Genomic DNA, 14,343 nt, shown 5'->3' on the forward strand with positions numbered 1-14,343 from the left:
CATTCTCACACCATGCATTGTCGCATACGTGGGAATTTGTATAGTCGAGGAACGCACAGCCAATAATGTCACTGGATGGGAACCTGTAGACGAGGACGTATCAAGGCTTGCTTTATCACACGAGTTAATTACAAACTGGTCAATGATAAATTAGTGACAAATATTGAAACAAAATCATCTTATCAGTTTTCCTCATTATCGGATCTTCGGATAACATCCAGCCTTCTCCCACCTCCATTCTACATTCAATATTTGATTAATAGTGTACGTCTATTGTTATATCTCTCATCAGCCCAAAGACCTGATATATATCAAAAGGCTGATAGTGGGTTTCATATAAAGTCGTATACTAATCTTTTATCACATATTTTGGAAACAAATTAAACAATTCAACAATTTTGATATTATCTTCATATTTGACTTATGAACAAAACATGTTAACATTGCCCGTATCCTAAACAGGGAGCGTATCTTAATCACCTCACCCTCTAATACCCTATTTTTTCAGCGAAATAAATTCAAATTATTGTTTTGGAAATGTTAGCCACTGAAAGGAAGGGACCTGGTCCATATGTTCATGTACTTGACGGCTGCTAGCCACACTCTATATACATTCAAGTCAATTTTCGTTTTTCGTTCCTATTCTCCTTTCTCCATAAACGTAGTCGTGTGTTTCTTATCGATGTACTTAAATCCTTGTCTTTCCTCGATCAAAATTATCGGGGTCAACTATAATTGAACTCTGACATTTTTCCACGATTGGTTTTCCAATTATTCATTTACACCAACTCCCTGATAATCTTAACCAAAGAGAAAGTTAAATAGCAAAGGGTGAGCGATGCTAAATCTTACTGTGTAAAACAATGAAAATAGCACAATTTAAATTTTCTGAACTGCATTCGACGCAAAATATAGGTAAACTACTCTCAATAAAAGAGATAGTGCTGTTGTTTATCCACAGGTTTAAGTGCTTGTGGAAAAACATCAAATATATTTCGAGAGATACCTTAGTATTATTTTTATGTTTATTTATCTCATTTATTTATTTAAATCAACATTTTGTTTAAAATATATACTGTTTCTACATAACTCATCGTCGAGATTTGTTCTTTAAAATATGTTATCGTTTGTATCTATACCAGGCAGACTGATCACCTGTGCAGTACCTAGGATTAATAAAATATGTGATCCAGACATTATAGAAGCCTTAATATATGATTGTATGTTGATGCTGCATCAGCTCTGTCTGTAAAACGGTATACATACCAAACCACTTTCAGGAATAATTGTTTCAACAACAGGTCACGTGTTATCAATTAAATACGCACACCAAAGATAGCATCTTTATGTCCTTGTATCATTGATTGCTTATTATCAGAAAAGTGCATCTACATTCGTTATCTTATTGTTTGTAAACAAAATGGTTGGACATAACTTATTCTGGCTCATGGATTCCTCTTTATAAACGATTTCATGTGTGTGGAGTTGTCAATCTGTGTGTGGAGTTGTTAGTCTGGGTGAAGAGTTGTCACTCTGGGTGTGCAGTTGTCAGTCTGTGTGTGGACGGACTTGTCAGTCTGGGTAAGGAGTTGTCATTCTGGATGGGGAGTTGTTAGCCTAGATAGGGAGTTGTCAGTCTGGATGGGGAGTTGTCAGTCGGGGTGGGGAGTTGTAAGTCTGGGTGTGGAGTTGTCAGTCTGGATAGCGAGTTGTCAGTCTGGGTGTGGAGTTGTCAGTCTGGATAGCGAGTTGTCAGTCTGGATGGGGAGTTGTCAGTCTGGGTGGGGAGTTGCCTTCGGGGTGGGGAGTTGTCAGTCGCGTAGGGGAGTTGTCGTAGTGGATGTGGAGTTATCAGTCCTGGTAGAGAGATGTCAGTCTGGATGGGGAGTTTTCAGTCTTCGTGTTGGGTTGTCAGTCTGGATAGCGAGTTGTCAGTCGGGGTGGGGAGTTGTCAGTCTGGATAGCGAGTTGTCAGTCTGGGTGTGGAGTTGTCAGTCTGGATAGCGAGTTGTCAGTCGGGGTGGGGAGTTGTCAGTCTGGATAGCGAGTTGTCAGTCGGAGTGGGGAGTTGCCGTAGTGGATGTGGAGTTATCAGTCCTGGTAGAGAGATGTCAGTCTGGATGGGGAGTTTTCAGTCTCCGTGTTGGGTTGTCGTCCGGTTGGGGAGATGTCAGTCAGGGCGAGGAGTGCAGAAGGAACCTTGATTACTTTCGTACAGTTCACGTTTGACCTTGACACCAAAAGATTGTACAACAGTATATAAGAAGCAGCAGCTGTTATAGCTAAGGAAAGTACAGAGTTGTTCTACAAGATATCCAGAGCTTAAATGTTAGATAATTTTAATAAAAAAAATCTTTAGACATTAATTCAAGTGACTTTACTATTTGATAAATGTTTTGATAAGATGATTTTTGTTTCTCTAACCTATTTTCAGAATCTTACACATGCTATTTGTCCATCTTAACAGATAATCGTTTCTCTATAAATGTTCATTCTTTTTCTTGTTTATCTTTTCATGAAGTTAAGATTTCATGGTTAGGAATCACTTACCTATCCTATTATCTACATATTTTATATGTTTATAAACAAGATTAAACAACTCTGAGAATGATAAACCGTTTCCCCTGGGTATTCTGTTTTCGAACGTCATTAATCTTCACTAAGATGATTTGAAAGCAACCCTTGTTGAATAACACATGTACTTAATTATACAATTATTTCCTGGAGTGTTTGCTTCTACGGCTAGATAGTGTTCGTACTAGATGGTACCATTACATTTTTGTTAGGCAAAATCCCACATTACAATAACAATATTTACACAATTTTAGAACATGTTCTAAACACTCGCTCCAGATTTGTCTATGTTAACGAAACGCCCTTTCTTATATTTTACGCGTAACGATAACGTTATATGAACTTTGATTTCAGAACATTGCACTGGATGAGCGATTTAAATTCTGAGCTTTATTATTCCGGAAGCGATTTACAAAGACAACTGGAAACAATTTGACGAAATTAGAATCTCACATATCCATAACCGTCAATATCTACTTTATTTAATTATTTATAAAAATGTAATCGTTTTTTCGTTAAAAATGATAAATAAACAAAGAAAATATCGACACGTTGACAGATTCATAATTCAATTACAAATTAGATGAAACTAGCTTTATATATATGAATAAAGAAAGATTCACAAGGAGACTCGTACAAGGTACAAGGATGATAAGACAATGTGTTCCGGAAGAGTAACCGTCGTCTGCTTCGTCATGTAAATCTTGATCAATCTTAGGAAATAACGTCACGTTCTCAAATGAGAACAAGGTATACAACAACGTAACCAACAAGAAAACTAGCAAGCAGCAAACACGTCCAGCTTCTTATCACACAAAGAAATAGCGTATTTCTTAATGAGAAACAATGTAATTATGACCACCGTAAAACGTCCCCACAATCCTCGTCAACCGAAACCTCTTGAAAACTGTATTGTTAGTTTGTCAGCTGCCTACATTTCGCATGAAAATCTTGATACTTGGAACAAACCCTTGAATATCGAACCAACTGCAACGTGTGAAACAGGTTGGGGATGCGGGACTGTTGCTACCGAGAAAAGAAAAAAAATCATGATAGGGAAATTGAAATGATTACGTTTATCATACATTTTGATGGGAAGCTGTCCATGTTGGTGTCGTTGTAGGAAAAGATCGAGGTAAGCGGCTTATGTACATGTAGAAGACTTTGTCTTGTCCATGATTTCTAAATCTGACAGGTATATGATTAACTTGGTCAATAAATCTGTTTAAAGACAGGACGCCATTAATATAACGGAGGACATGGTATTATCTTTGTCACATATGTTGATAAGCTCTTTGATAAATTAAGCCTCGCATAAAGATAAAAACAATAGATTTTCGAGAAGGATCAAGTTTGTTCCTATATATATACCAATAGTTTGTTGAAAGATCGTACAGCCTTGATATATAGGGGGCAAGAACGGGGGTCAAGTAGTTCCGTTACCTTACTTACAGTCAATGAACATGTATATCAATCAGAAAAGAAAAAGTACTTATTGATAGATGTCACCCATAAGTTGCTGCATTTGACCATATTTATATGCCGTGCTCTGAACTCTGACCTTGTTTCATATCATATATGTCGGTATCAAGTTGGTTAACATTATAAAGGGACGTCATTTTTTGAGTCATCTGCATATGGTATGATTTTTAAATTACATAACATTTTGAGTGTACGTTTAAAATATTTTACTGTTTTACCATTGTATTATTCAGTTTGAGTGTACCTATTGAACGTTTTACTGTTTCGCCATCGTATCATTCAGTTTGAGTGTACCTATAGAAAGTTTTACTGTTTCGCCATCGTATCATTCATTTTGAGTGTACGTTTAGAAGATTTAACTGTTTCGCCATCGTATCATTCAGTTTGAGTTTGAACTCGGATTCTTTTGATGTGTCCATAGTTTCTTCGTTGTTCTCACAAACTTTAAATTGGGAAGTAATGAATATTTTTGTGTAGTTTCAGCAAAACGCATATCAGGCCTTAAGATCTAGGTTGATAAATACTGATAAAGAATGTTACGGTGTGATAAAGTACATTGTAGACCACCTGTTGATAAAGTAGGTCATGCACTTATAGAATAAGCTACAGCCACGTAATACCAATTATCCTTATTTATACAGATTTATGCTACCAATATAAACCTATTGTTTTCGGTTGACGTTTTTTTTGGTAGACACCAGGGACCCCCTATTCTGACTTAGTGATACCAGATACATCACAATTGATTGTGGGGTGAAATCACATTGACTTATCGGGGTCACGTTAACAATCATGGCGTTATTTTCCAGAAGAATTTGGTCCGCTGAGGTCACGGATTTCAATTTAAATCGCCTTCTGAGCTTCATATTAGGGACATAGAGACGATATAGAGTAATCATACAGTCTTTGATTGTTTTAATAGACTAACGATAATTCAATATAAAGGAATTACTGATGATAGGCTCGATTGGTCAAATAGATGAACACGTCGAAACCTCCACTTCCGGTTTACGGTCAACTACATCTGTGTGCCTCTGGCTGAGGATTCAATTTGTCAAACTCAACGTGCCTACATCTTAATGATTTTATCTTAAAATTATTTAAATTTGGCAAGATTTGAAGAATGAATACATCATGTTGTATTGTCGACCCTAGAAATTAAGGATCATTCTATTCTTTACAAAGTAAAAAGACAGTTACGGATATGTGAGTAAAGCAATTCCAGATTTGGTTCCGTATATAGTCCTCCTCCATAGGGACAACAACAACAGACAATGGCTAAGTAAAACGTGGGAAAACGAAAATCATCTGTAACGTCAATATTGTGAACTACATCTCAGTAACAGTGAACCAACATTTCCCATTTAGACGTAACGAGAATTTATCAAAACTCTGATAAGTATACTCTGAAAAATAATACTTATACAGATATGGATATTGCCTGTCCAAGAGATTTTGTTGTTGTGTGGTTGGATGTCATGTTCATGTTCCGACGCTAATTAACATCAAGCATTGTTAGCGTATTTCTTTGATGTGGATGACTACTACAACGTAATGCACGCGGGTAAAAGTTGCACTGATAAGTAAAATAGATAGACACTACATTTATACCAACCACTCCACCTCCTTGTCTCTTCTTAACCTGCTGATCTAAAGCATTTTCATATCATAAGATAATGTTTAGTTTAGTACATTTTTGCCAGTGATATACAGCAAAAATAACACTTTAACAGATTTTCGCCAATGAAAAGAGAGAACACAAACCATCAGATAAAATTGACAAATCATAAAGCTCGGTACAAAAAACACAAAACCAGACATCTGAAGGGGCTGTTTACTTGTGACATGACTTTCATTTCCATGGCAAACGTTTATTTCCGTGAAAGTCAGCAAACACTGCAACGCAGATTACATTACCTGAGATCACATCCAATCCCCAACCGAACGTCTTGAATGCGGAGCTAACACGTTAGGCATTTTAAAAGGTTCGTGTGATCGTGTGTGTAGTATTTTTTGTATTTTTCACGAGTGCGCAATATCACCCACAGTTGTGAAATATATTTGCTATTACTGAGGACACTATTAAATATGCTCTTTTTATTGATTTTAGTGTCCGAGTAACACGCCAATAAAGACTTCCCTTAAGTCTTCAGGGATGAAGACGCATTGAGCGGCCATCTATCATTTCTCACGACTCGTTCCTATTCAAATTCATCTACGTCAGCACGCTCGGCCATCGATGTGTGAAGACAGAAAATATTTCAAAAGTTTGCAAAAACTACATCCCGTGAATGACAGAATGAAATACATCTGACATGGAAAACAAAACCGTGCATCAACACAACCGAGGATGATCGACCTGTTTACTAGGCTTGGACTTGGGTGTTACGATTACGATTCATCCTATTAGGGTTTTCCTTGCTACAAAAACAGTTCAGGACCAACATGTCTTGATATCTCTCCATTGACACCAAGATATTAAATAGTTTTAATTATAATTGATGTATGTATAACACGAGATTGTTCCGACGAGGTAGCGTAAGGTTACACAAGGTAAAAGTGTCGCAAGAAACGGTCCAGCATGAACAGTAGCACACGAGAAGCGGACATGTACATTAATTTGCTCTCTTTCTCCCTCTCTCATCGGCAATGTTAATGATGTCTTCATGTCATGGGTAATGTTGATGGTGACATCATGTCTTCGACATTGCCATTATCAAATCCTCGGCAATATTGATGATGCGATCAGGCCACCGACTATGTCGATGACGTCATCGAGATCTTCGCAATGTTCGTGACGGCATCAAGTTCGCGACAATTTTCTTGATGCAATCCACTCGCCAAAAAATGTTGATGACGTCATCATGATATGAAAATGTTGATGAAGCGGACAAGTGCTCGATACTGTTGATGCTATCTTCATGTGATCTGCTTTTCCTTCTTTTAAAGCTTCTCACAAAATTAATTGATGTCAGATGTGTGTAATTAAGATAAAGAGTTTCCCACCTGTGAAGCGATTTACTGTCTGATCTAATATAACTATTTTGTTTTCAGAAAAACTGAGGCATCAAAGAGGCGAATTTGAATTTCAAATAAACTGTTTTAAGAACAATTGCGATTTCTGGTATTTCCATTCCTCCGAGTCAACGTTGAGTCTAATAATAATCAAAGTGGAGGAGGTATATCATGACGTATTTTTGTTGATGAGGTGTTGAAATATTATATCATCAACCATTACAGACTCAATATATCGGCATTAAATCAATGGAAATTTTCTGTGTAACTGACTTCACAACTATCATGCTACTTTAACTGTAATTGTCATGTTAATGAGATTGTTGATGAAACAATTTCAAGGCACAGCTTCGAGGAAAACGAAAAAACGACTGAACGTTACCGAAAAAAATATAATCACTTTTTCACTTGATAAATAAATGGGCCGATATCGGAAACAACGACCAAACATGGCAGATTTCACAAGATGTTTACCTTGACCTTAAAACAATTGATTGATTCTACACTTACTGATAATTACAAGATGACACTTAACTCGTTCCCTTAAGGAATATATTTAACATACTTTCGTCCCGAGAGATTCCAACTCACAGCCAAGGACCAACAGCGCCTAACGTAAGCGAGCGGTTACGTTATAGTTTTAAAGTTATAATCAATTCTAACCAAATTAAGAACATTTGTATTCCATATTTCGAACCAAACAATGCGAGAATATGGCAATCTTCTCGTCAAATGATGAAACAAATTAGATTATTTTGTTGGTTATGAAAATTGCTTCAAAAGTTTATTCCTTAATTGAACTCAATATTCAAACGAGAGTTAGTCTATCCGATGTAATTGATAACAAAACTGTGGTTGTGACTCGAACTAGATGTCTCCCTTTATTTGCCAAGGATATTTTTCCTGTTCGCTACAAAATATTAACACGTTAAGAGATCCATAATATCAAGTTATGGTAATACGATGGCACTACTCATTTACATCAACCATATCTGACCCATTTTATCAGATCAAATGGTTGATTAAGTGATACAGGATATTTGGCTTCATTTGACCTTGGCCTAAGACGACGACATCCATTTATTCATACCAGATTTATTTCATGGTTCAAAAATTGTAGGGTTCAAATATCATAATGCAAATTGTGTATTAATTTGTCCTTTTACCTCAGGTTAAGACCACAGTGACATATAAACTGTTCACTGCACTTGGCTTGTAAGTGTTATTCTTAGGCCTCACGTGTAAGAATGATATCTTTGAATGTTCAGACGACTTTTCGATGATCGTCTGAAGATGTCGGTGATGCAGGTTCAAACTGCATAAAGACAGATTCATAATTTCTGTTAACCTTAACACATTACATTTCTTATCTACCAATAAAGCAGGTATTTATTTTATCATACCTGAAAATAATACAGCCTTTACTGATTTATCATTATTTGTTAATGTTGATCAATGGCACATCTGTAGAAATTAGACTATGGAGTTAGTGGCATGTCTAGACCTGAAGAAATAGTTAAATACATTTTAATAACAGTCATTTTGTTACTGAAATAGTATAAGGTAATAAAACGATCAGTTTACATACGAGCAGAAATGTTCTGAGATCAAAATGAAAAATTCAATGACATAGAGTCAGAAAAACAAGTCAGAAAGGTGTCCATGTTTCTCGATATTATTGTATAAATCATTTCTGAAGTTTTCAGCTGGGTAACCTAAGGGAAAATCTGGATCTCTATTTCATTGTGCAGTAGATCAAAGATACGTACATTATGTTTCTACACTTCCAATACTTCTAGTCAAGTATTTTATGCACTGTCTCTCAATCACGAGATTCACCATCTTCCTTAATGGTCGAACGAAAACATTTGTTGATAACAAGTGTGTTTGCAGTCTCTATTATAAGACTAGTTAACCCTGGTTAGGTATAAAAATATGATGCTCCAGTGAACTAGGACAAGTTATCACCCATTGTACCTTTTCCAGCTATAATACAATACCGCAAGCACATAGCAAGTATTCCATTGATCTATTAATCATCTGTGTCTTTAAAGCAACAATAGACATTTCACTGTACATACCAACTTTTACTTCCGAATCACGATTTCTATACACCAAAGTTTGCTTAGAGAGTCATGCCAAAGGCCTGCTTGGAAAATAACGATGTATATTCTCAAAATCTCGACATTTTACCTTCAAAGGTTTAATAATGCTTTTTGCCTACTTAAATTTGCTTCCATATTTACGATTTTTACAATCTAAAATTTGCTCCAAGATTACGATATTGATTTACCAAGGTTTGTTCCTGAAATTGCTTTTATATAGAGTTATACTGCTGACGGCAGGATCTACAATCCACAGAATATCGAAAGGTCCAAGATGATATTGTGATCTTATTGGTAATCATTTTCTTGTATTACGTTTCCGGCTTTTCACTTTCACTAATTACAATGTACCCAGGTCTTAGATTTATAAATAAAAATAAGAACAATAGTTTTGTCTATCTGTATCTGTTTTACAGATCATTGTTAGATGTTTGTATCATTATTATGTATATGTGTGGTTTTTGTTTTCTGTCCTTGTTATCGTTAACACGGTTGTTGCTGTAAGTTAGATGCTATTCTATTGGCTGTAAAGTACTCTTATGATAACTTGTAATTGTTATTTCATATCTATTATTAGAACTGAATGTTAAGTTACATTCCATGAAGATACTTGAAATTATGCTAAGGTTGTAACCGAAAAGGAGTTTGTAAATCCGGAAATACACAATGCATCACGTTATCACGTTCTGAGAAGACTTGATGCTGACAGAATCCAGGAAATCTGTATTGGAAGATCCACATTCTGGTATGTTTTACTGATCAATACCAAACAGCTTTCCTTTATATCTTTCCTTCTGAATGAAATTATCTTTTACGAACCGAACTGTGACTCAGAAAATGATTGCAGTGTTACCGAGACTGTGATTACGAATATTTGGATGAATATGGGTGTAACATACATTTAAGTGTTGGTTATCACCGGTTTTCTATAGGGTTTTTTCTACCACGTCTTAGAACCCGATTTTTACCTTAAATACAACAGTAAATCAGATTATATTTCCAACTTAGCCTTTGACAAAAAAGCAGAATTACATGCGGTATATACTGATTTTTCAAAGGCTTTCTGACGAAAAAGTAGAATTACATGCGGTAAATACTGATTTTCTAAAGGCTTTCGACAAAGTGGACCACAGATTATTATTGTACAAGTTAAAATTGTATGGCGTACAAAGTGGACAACAGATTATTATTGTACAAGTTAAAATCGTATGGCGCACAAAGTGGACCACAGATAATTATTGTACAAGTTAAAATCGTATGGCGTACAAAGTGGACCACAGATAATTATTGTACAAGTTAAAATCGTATGGCGTACAAAGTGGACCACAGATAATTATTGTACAAGTTAAAATCGTATGGCGTACAAAGTGGACCACAGATTATTATTGTACAAGTTAAAATCGTATGGCGTACAAAGTGGACAACAGATTATAATTTCACATAGTAGCATGTTGGTTTATTACTTATCTAAAAGACAGATTGCAGCGTGTTACTGTCATTTGGACAACATCCGGTTGTTTTGAGGAAAATTCCGGTGTGCCCCAAGGTTCGATACTTGAGCCTTAACCTTTTCTTGTCATATTCAATGAACTGCTATCTGTCGTAAAACAACGATATGGTACCCTTATTAGTCGTACTGTTTCCAAAGCAAAGCAAGTGCTCGGCTTTATAAAACGTATATGTACAGGTTTTACACAAATATCTGTTTTAAGGGCTTTATACGTAAGTCTTGTTAGGAGTCAGTTAGAATACTGTTGTCAGATCTGGACTCCTTACCAAACATCTTTAATTCACTAAGTGGAATTTGTCCAAAGCAATTTTTTTTTGTTTTAAGGCACACGTCGATTACAAGTCCATGTCTTACGCTGTCACCTGTAGATATTTTAGTCTTTTCTAGCCTCGATCACAGCAGAATAGAATATGCTTTTCTTTTTAAATGTGTAAATAATGCTTTTGACTGCCCATATTTAATCAACCAAACGTATGTCTAGTCCGTAGGCGAAATCTACGGTCAATTTGTTTCAAAAAGTTTTACTGCTAGAAAAGTCGGATAAAGGTTAGAAAAACAGTGTTTTAAACAGTATTCAATACAACTTTAACTGTCTTGATAGGCACCAGACTGATATATGTTTTGTTTATATCTGGCAGAGTTCAAGATAAATTTAAAGAATATTTCATCACTAGTCCCATCTGCATTACCCAAGTGTATCTTTTAGTCTGTGACAAACATAAGTGACAGTAATATACGTGTGGTGTATTGTTGTTATGCATTCTGTAAGTGGACCCTTTGGTCCATATAGAAATGGAAATAGATTAAATTAAAACGCGTCATAAAAACCTGATTTCTACCCAGAGTTTACTGATAAAACCCTCAGTACCTAAAATACCATGATGAAATCGTTACATTCCCATGGTTTGGAATTTGGCGTAGTTGTCTTGGGTGTTCATGATAAGAAGACTCCGAGCTAGATAAGGTATGAGTGTCCATCATCTTCCAGGGAATGCGATATCTGTGTTTAGCAGTATAGCAACGTATAAAATTGTTACATATATGCGAGCTTTCTTGTACACCAGTTCGAACCTGGTATGAGTAAAAACCGGAAAAAGCCTGATATCATGAACTCGTTAGATAGACCATCATCATAATGTGATATAAGAACATACTATATTGATGTAACATGTATGTAGATACAATAATGTACTTATAAACTCATAAAACAGGTCTTCATATTGGTTGTTTTATTTGCTTTTTATAAAACTAAACGCATTCCGGAATAAAATGAAAACATTTTTCGAAAAGAGCAATAACAAACCGTGCTTTATTGGAAAAAAAACTGAGAAATTTTGGAATATATCTTTCAATAACTCATTATATCTCGTGTTTCTCTAGGATTGTCTGTACATGTTTTATCGTTTTGTTCAACGCACCGCTTTACCGATTGAACAAAGTATTATACGATTGAGATATGAGTGAAAGGAGAGTATATGACGTGTCAAGCACGGGCGTTTGAGTCTCTTTAAGAATAGACTAAGTTTGTCACACGGAAAGCATTATGGTCATGCAGATAATAATAATTTTCTTTTTTTTTTTCTTTATTTTGTGTTGATAACTCGAAAATTTGACTTTCTAAATCGAAATTTTGACATAATATCTCGAAATTACTTTTTATCTCGAACGTGAAAAACAGACTTATCTTATCTCTGCGCCCCCAATGCTCTTCCAAATAGCATGTACTTAACTAAGATTAGCCAACCTTTGAGAGTTTCACGGTGTCTCCATCAACTGAGTGCATTGATACAGATTAAAAAGGAGCGATATGCACACCAAACGAACCTGTACATGAAGGAGCTCTACCATTATACTAAATGTACTCAGCGTGAGTTACGCTCGTGATTTGGCCTCTATTGTTTGTGAACTTGGTGTACTTGTCCAAGTATGTAAAGTGAAAATGATGAGAATGTTTTGCCAATTTCCATATAATTATATTTGTCTCTACAAAGTTTGCTTTTTCACTTACCCTCTCTGATTCTACATTTCTGCAATAACGAGTGGTTGGGTGGCGCCGTGGTAACCCACTCGCCTTTCAGTTTGCCGTCCGTGGTTCAATTCCCGGAATGGACGTGAAAAAGTATTTGGTCACCTGCCCAACCAATAGAATTTATTGCATTATTTACCAAAAACGAAAAAAGCTCTACCTTGAATTTCATGTATTGCTACATTTATTGCCATACTCGACGTTTACTCACAACGCAGCCAGCGGGAACAGAATCATTCCCGAATCCTTACATTGGTCTCTTTTGTAATCGAGCCGTTCTGATCAAATAGATGGAAAAAAGAGTTGTATGGTTCTGGTCTGTCTTTATGCTTACCTAGTCACGAACGCAAAAGGTTCTCGTCGATACTTTCGAGTCATTGTTAATTTACCAGGTTTCTGTTGCGACATAGAGGATCTTGTCAATACCCCAACCTTTGACCGCTCGCGCTGACGTCTAGATGGAGAGAGACTCCGGAAGGAATGTGACGTAGACAGATGCGGCATCGTAATTAGTATGCGACGTAAGGGAAGACACAGGTATTGATATAACAGTTGTGTTCATGTTTATGTCACTGCCACATCGCTCTTGTTCACCGAATTCCACAAGACAAGCACACCCGACAGGGTCACTTATATAACACGTTAACAACAAATATACAACACATACAGGTATAATATGTTTGAAGATAGACTGGGTTATTTACATATAAAAACTTTCGATAGTCAAGGGCTTATTCCCAATATGGCTATGTCAATGAAAAATATCGACAGATGGCGGTTAAATGTATAACACACGATTTTCGAGATATCCAGGTTGATAAAGACTATAGGTCGCCATGCCTGACATTTCATCTTTTTTCTTTGATGCCCGCGAAATAATGACAAGACGAAAATCTACCAAAACTAAATAACAAATACCTTAACTGATAAAAAAAGTTGAAATGGCGTTTTTTTTTTTTTTTTTTGTCCCGGTTTGGCGACATTGCCTTTCGGTATTGATTAACCCGCTCCTTACATAAAGAACAATATAACATTTCATACGAAATGTATTGTTATTGTCGCTTAGTTTCAAGATGTTATACATAGTAAAACTTCATCGCAAACGTATCAAACATAGTTAAAAGGTTTTTCAGCTCCTGACTTACCGTAATTGACTCAAGGTTACTTTTATCAGACCAGTCTTTCAGTTACTAAAATGAATTGTTTTCAAATATTCAAACCGAAAAAAGGTGTTTTTTCACGGAATGATGAAACTATCAATGGTGATATTATCGATTTTAATTTCAAGATATCTATCCCGTATTATCTTAATGAATGTATTAGATAAAAGGAGACTGGCATATGAAGGTCCACTTTTATTTTGACATGTTTTATAATTAATTTGTGTGATATTCATTGATAGAATTTCTACTCTTCCCTATCCACTCCACAAATTACAATACGTTTATGACTAAGTATATGTTTAGACACAGATTTGGTTAAACAACCAGCATGTAGACAATCTACTTTGCTATGAAGAATTCGAACCGAGTTTGGATTTTATTGGAAGCAAATAAGATTTGTATTCTCTCATGAGTGAGTTAGCATTGGAAAGATGTATGACAAAATCTCAAATCTATAAGGCCAACACT

Source organism: Ylistrum balloti, unplaced genomic scaffold, assembly GCF_031769215.1.
Source record: "Ylistrum balloti isolate Yb309-2 unplaced genomic scaffold, AGI_CSIRO_Ybal_v1 Utg369922, whole genome shotgun sequence".
NCBI classification, from domain to species: domain Eukaryota; kingdom Metazoa; phylum Mollusca; class Bivalvia; order Pectinida; family Pectinidae; genus Ylistrum; species Ylistrum balloti.